Source organism: Scomber japonicus, chromosome 3, assembly GCF_027409825.1.
Source record: "Scomber japonicus isolate fScoJap1 chromosome 3, fScoJap1.pri, whole genome shotgun sequence".
NCBI lineage: Eukaryota > Metazoa > Chordata > Actinopteri > Scombriformes > Scombridae > Scomber > Scomber japonicus.
The window spans coordinates 32365360-32371712 of record NC_070580.1 but is presented as its reverse complement, the minus strand read 5'-3'; positions in this window follow the sequence as shown (position 1 = coordinate 32371712).

The window sequence follows — 6353 nt, the reverse complement described above, 5'->3', positions numbered from 1 at the left end:
AACTGTATCTCTTTTATTTCATTTAACTTTTCTTTTTAATCTTTTTTTTACTTTTAATAAACCTTAGGTCTTAATTGATTGTCTTTTTATTCCTTTTCTTTATATTGTCACTTCAGTTCTGTTTTATTATCAGCTTGTCAATCAACTAACTGTAAAGCACTTCACACTGTATTAAAGCTGCTATAACATTTGATTGATTGATAGTATAGGAATAATAAATGGGAATTGCAAACATGCAGGTAGACGTTCATATAAAAAACATTTCCATTTTCATTTCAGCAGCGAGCCGAGCGACGTTTCCAGAGAACTTTTTTAGTGGTTCAAAGACTCACTGCAGTGCATTATGGGACACAGAAGCTCATATCAGAGCAGATTATGGGATGGTCAATCATCCTGACACTTCTTATATTGTTCCTGCTGTATGTCTGTGTGTGTGTGTGTGTGTGTGTGTGTGTGTGTGTGTGTGTGTGTATGTATGTGGATGCCTGTATGTTTAATAGAATGACTATGAAGGCACGTGTGTGTGTGTGTGTGTGTGTGCATGTATGTGGATGCCTGTATGTTTAAAAGAATGACTATGAAGGCTCGTGTGTGTGTGTGTGTGTATGTGTGTGTGGAGGGGGGGGGTTTATTCTTTTTTTTCCATTTCCCATGACTTACTACGTAGGCCTTGCATTATATTTCAGTTTGTGCTCCAAGCTTTATTTCAGCAGTTAGGGATCTTGTCCTTGTCAAGACATAAGAGATAAGACACTTTATTGTCATTGTAGGCGTATATAAAAAAATATATGTTTGGTAGCAACTCAGTGACCAGCAGCAGTGAGAACAAGATGAAAAACAAGATAACGAGATAAAAAGCAAGATAATATATAAATAACAAGGTGTCACACAACATGTTAGATGTATAAAGTGTTGGAGTGCATTAGCAGCAATAGAGAAGTGGGGGGTGGGTGGTAATATTTATAGTCCTGAGTTGGGTTAGGGGGGTTGGGGTGTGATGAAGGCTACAGCTCTCGGGAAAACGCTGTACTTCATTCTGTTGGTCAAAACTGAAAACACCCTTATTTTATTTGATTTTATTTGATTTTGACATCATTTAAATGTATTAATTGCTTATTTTATGAAAGAGATATTTGGTTAGTAGGGATCATCAGCTTCTTTTCCATTTAAACTATGAACATGTATGAAATGAAATACATTAGAATCATTTAAATGGCTTCACCAAATCCATTCCTATATACTTTTATTTCTAATGTTAATATAGTAACATGCTCCTCCGTTCCATCCTTCCTTCCCCCCTCCTTTCCATCCTCCCTTCCATCCTTCCTTCCCCCCTCCTTTCCATCTTTCCATCCTTCCTTCCCCCCTCCTTTCCATCCTCCCTTCCATCCTTCCTTCCCCCCTCCTTTCCATCTTTCCTTCTTTCCTTTCCTCCCTTCCTTCCCTCCCTCCTTCCTTCCTTCCTTTCTTCCTTCCTTCCTCCCTCCCTTCCTCCCTCTCTCTTTCTTTCCTCCCCCCTACCTTCCTCCCTTCCTTCTTTCCTCTGTCTTTCTTTCTTTCCTTCCTCCCTTCCTCTTTTCCGTTCTCCCTCCCTCCCTTCCTTCATTATTTCCTCCGTCCTTCCTTTCTTTCCTCCCTTTCTTCCTTCCCTCCCTCCTTCCCTCCCTCCTTCCTTCCTTTCTTCCTTCCTTCCTTTCTGCTTTCCTCCCTTCTTCCCTCCCTCCTATAGTAACTGCTCCGTCTGTCGTTGGGTGCATGAGAGGAGTGATGTGACTGAAACAGAAAGTATTTATTAATCATCACGCCTGCTGATCTATATTAACCTTCACCCAGCGTAATGCATGTTGTCTCACTGCTGCAGATACATGAACCAAAATAACAGGTGCAGATGGAGATGCCCACACAGTCTGTGAGCCTAAGACCTATTATCTTGTTCTTGTCGTGGTTAAAATAAGACCCAGTGCCTTTAATAACTAAGCCCTTAATTATAATGGACCCCTGTGTATATTAGTGGATGTGCTTTTATGTGTGTGTGTGTTTATATGTTTATACAATAATAGTGAGTGGCAATATCTTCTCCACATCATAAACAAGACAATTTATCCTCTCTCACACACTCACACACACATACACACACACACACACACACACACACACACACACACACACACACACACACACACACACACACACACACACACACACACACACACATACACACACACACGTACATAGACAGTGGCAGAGATTTCCACTAATAAGGTCTTACCATCGTAAAATTCGTATTGTGAGTATGATTATACGCTTCTGCTGCTGTAAACATAAACACCAGCATGTTAACTACTGCTACTGTATCTCTCATATAAGTGCCTGTCACACACACACACACACACACACACACACACACACACACACACACACACACACACACACATAGATAGATAAATTCCCAGCCACGAGAGCAGCTGTGGTTTTATAGTGGTAAATAAAAAACCAAACAATGACACAAACACGCTCTCTTTCCTCCCGAGCACAAAATATGCATGACATGTAGATGTTCACACACAGGGATATACTGTATTACTGTCTGATTTTATGCAGGTGAAAGAGATTGTGTGACACCACAGGATAAGGAACAAGCACACATACAAACACTAAACACAAAACCAGGTTGTTTCTAGCTGACAGTTTTATGGGGATGCTCCTGTACTGTAGCATCTAAGCTGTAGGAACCAGGGAGGAGGATGCAGCACAACGTCTCTTAGTCAGGCTCTCCACCTTCTAACAGATAAATAACAACTTCTACACAGTCAAATAATCCATCACAGTAACCTTAAAAAACTCCCCCCCCCCGCTGCTCCTGAATGTACTGCTTTTATGGGGGTTGGTGTAATAAGCACAACACAGAGCTATCAGGATGCTTTGCTCTCACACACGCTGCATTTATAGTCACACAAAACACACACACACACACACATGTGCGTGCCCCTGTGTTTGGGGGGCGTGCCTGTTACTCTCACATTGACACCAGGCAGGTAACAGCTGCAGCTGGGGGAAATTGTTATTAGCTGTTTTTTAGAGGGTCCTTTTTCTCTCTTATCAGTCAAGCATGGACAAAAAGCCTATCAGCGGTGGTCCGCCAAGTCCGAGACCAAGACAAGACCGAGTAAAAATGCCCTCGATTCAGAGACAAGACCAAGAACCTCAACACTACAAACAGCTTTAAAATATGTTACATGACCTAAATATTGTTCCACAGTCAAGTTAGTTCTGTGGATTATCCAGAGCAATGGGAACTACATGGAACGATATACTTCAGTTTAAAGTTTTAATTGTAATTCTTCAGTGCTGTGAGGATCAGTTTCATTCACCTCCATTGTATTAGAGAATAAGGAAAGAAATCTCAAAGAGAGGTATCTCACAGCCTGGACATCTACATGGTTTATAGCACAATGAGCAAGAGAGAAACTGAATAATGGATGAACTGGACCTTTTTAATGTAGCTGTTGTTATATTCTTAGCATTATCTCCGTCTATAGAGTTGCAGGTGCAGATAAAAGGAGCTATTTTGGGTGTAATAAAGTTAACTATGACTTCATGATAAGTTAAGTATGACTCTCATGGTGCATGATGGCAAAAAAAATATCCAATATCAAATCACCAAACTCAAAATGTGCTCACATGTAATGCTAACAGCTGGCAGAGTCAGCTTCAGTTTGATGTTCATTTCTGGGTCACTTTTCAGTAAAATCAGCTCCTATGGCACCACATCTGTTAACCACTGCAATGATGAAGCGTTTTGAAATCATCACCACTAAGATTCACGTCTCTGACCGGCTTCTTCTCCATATTAACGTAGGCTAAGGCTCATGGGTATTGTAGTATTTTAAGCCATCCACCATGTGAAAATGATGGACAAGAAACTGATGGTCACAACATAAACCTATAGAGCTGTGAAGTGGGAGGAGTTGCAGTATACTGAACATAGAAACTCAGGACTCTCCTGGATACTAGAAGGATCATTTAGGTTTATGATATGAACATGAAATTTTTTTTTCTTAGTTTCTGAGAAATAACATTCTGTCTCTGATTTCGTTGGATGGCTAAGAATACTACATTACCCATGATCCTCGGCCACATTGCTAAAGTTGTGAAAAACAGCTGTAGTCACTTAATTAATTCAAAAGTGACCCAGAGAATTCAAACTTAACTGATTCACTCTGCAGATTGTAAAATGAGTTTTCTCAACACCTTAACCCTCCTGTTGTCCTCAGGTCAAGGAAGGTATGAGGAAGTAGAGGAGTAAGGAGGGAGGGAGGAGAAGAGGAAGGAAGTAAGGAGAGAAGGAAGGGAGGAAGGAAAGGAAGGAGGGAGGGAGGAAGGAAGGAAGGAAGGATAGAAGGAAGGGAGGAAGGAACGGAGGAGGGAAGGAGGGAAGGAGGGAGGGAGGAAAAGAGGAAGGAAGTAAGGAGAGAACGAAGGAAGGAAGGAAGGAAGGAAAGAAGGAGGGACGAAAACAGGAAGGAAGTAAGGAGAGAAGGAAGGAATGGGGAAGCAAAGGAGTAAGGAGGGATGGAGGAAAAGAGGAAGGAAGTAAGGAGAGAAGGAAGGAAAGAAGGAAGGATGGATGGAAGGAAGTGAGGAAAGAAGTATGGAAGGAGGAGGGAGCAAAGAAAGAAGGAAAGAAAGAACAGTCAAAAGAGAGATGGGGTCAATTTGACCCGGGGGGACGACAGGAGGGTTAATCCTTAGTTTCTCTTAGAGCATGTGACTGAATGTTAAGCTTACTGGTTGTTTGTTTCTGGCATCTAACTCCTAACCTGATGTTTTTATTTACAGTCTTATGCCTTTCACTCTTTAGTACAGAACCACATATTCTCTAATGCAGTTGTTCTTCTCCTGTGTTGATGATGTAAGTGAGTTTCATGTTGATCCAAGCTTCAAACTATGAGTCATGTAACATTGTCTATGGAGGAAATGTACAGTACGGGCTTTTTCTATTATATGAGAGTTTCATGTTTCTATCTTGAGAAACACTGAGGATGTTGTTTAAAATGGGAATCAACAATGGAGGAAAAACTCTTCCCCCTCTCTTTGCCTCTCTCTGTTTATCTGTACTATCGCTCATCTGGTGACCTGATTATCCTGAAGATGTCAGCACAACGCCAGTCAAATGTCAAGCAGTTTGACCAAAATAAATCAATCCTCCTTCAAGTCATCAGCTGCTGTCTCTTTTAATTCACTTACTCTTCTTCTCTTCTTCTTTTGTCCTTTTCTCTGGCTCTGGCTTTCTCTCCTGTTCCTCTTCACTGCTTGCTTTTTTTCTCATTGTTCTTTTCCTCATTTCTTTTTAATCCAATCCCTTACTCATCTTTTATTCTCCCCCCCCCTTCCTTTCTCCTCCCCTACTCATTTTGTCTTATCTCCTTTTAAAGGTGTGTGTGTGTGTGTGTGTGTGTGTGTGTGTGTGTGTGTGTGTGTGTGTGTGTGTGTGTGTGTGTGTGTGTGTGTGTGTGTGTGTGTGTGTGTGTGTGTGTGTGTGTGTGTGCCTGTATGTGTGTGTGTGTGTGTGTATGTGTGGAATTTAAATGTTGGCATATAAACAGCGTTCATAAATATTTGCAAGTTAGGATGCATAAGCAGTGTGTGTGTGAGTGTGTGTGTGAGTGTGTGTGTGTGTGTGTGTGTGTGTGTGTGTGTGTGTGTGTGTGTGTATATATATATAGGCAGAGAGTGTCATGGCTTTGCATCCAATTGCCTCATTAAAGTATTTAGTCAGGCCTTTTATTTAAGCATAAGGCTATGGGATTGTATGGAGCTAATCCTGTTTAAACACACACTCGTGTTTATATATGTGTGTGTGTGTGTGTGTGTGTGTGTGTGTGTGAGAGAGAGAGTGAGTGAAATAGAAAGAAAATGAGAAGGAAGAGAAAGAGAGAGAAAAGGAAATATTATCATGGTTAAGAACCGTGAAGTAACTGTTCGTATACGTTTTTCCTGCCACTCTTGTAAATGTTTCCTCTTTATGAGAAACAACTGAGCCATTCAGAGCTTATATATGTATGAGCTCTGAATTGGTCACACTAGGGAGGGGGGAGGGGGGTGGTGGAGGGGGGGGGTGGGAGTTGTGTGGGGGTTGCATTTTACCATTCAGGGCAAAAACTTTGTATGTGTCCAACAGCAGCAGAAGGAGCGTTTTCACTCACCATATGACAGCCTCATTAACAAGTATTACTGGCTGCTTCAATCATGTTGCACTGGACCGGAGCTGCTTTAAAACATCAGCTGGAGGCAACTATGGCAACAGAAAGGTTACACCATGTAACAAGTTGCAGGTTATTGCATTGCTGCTC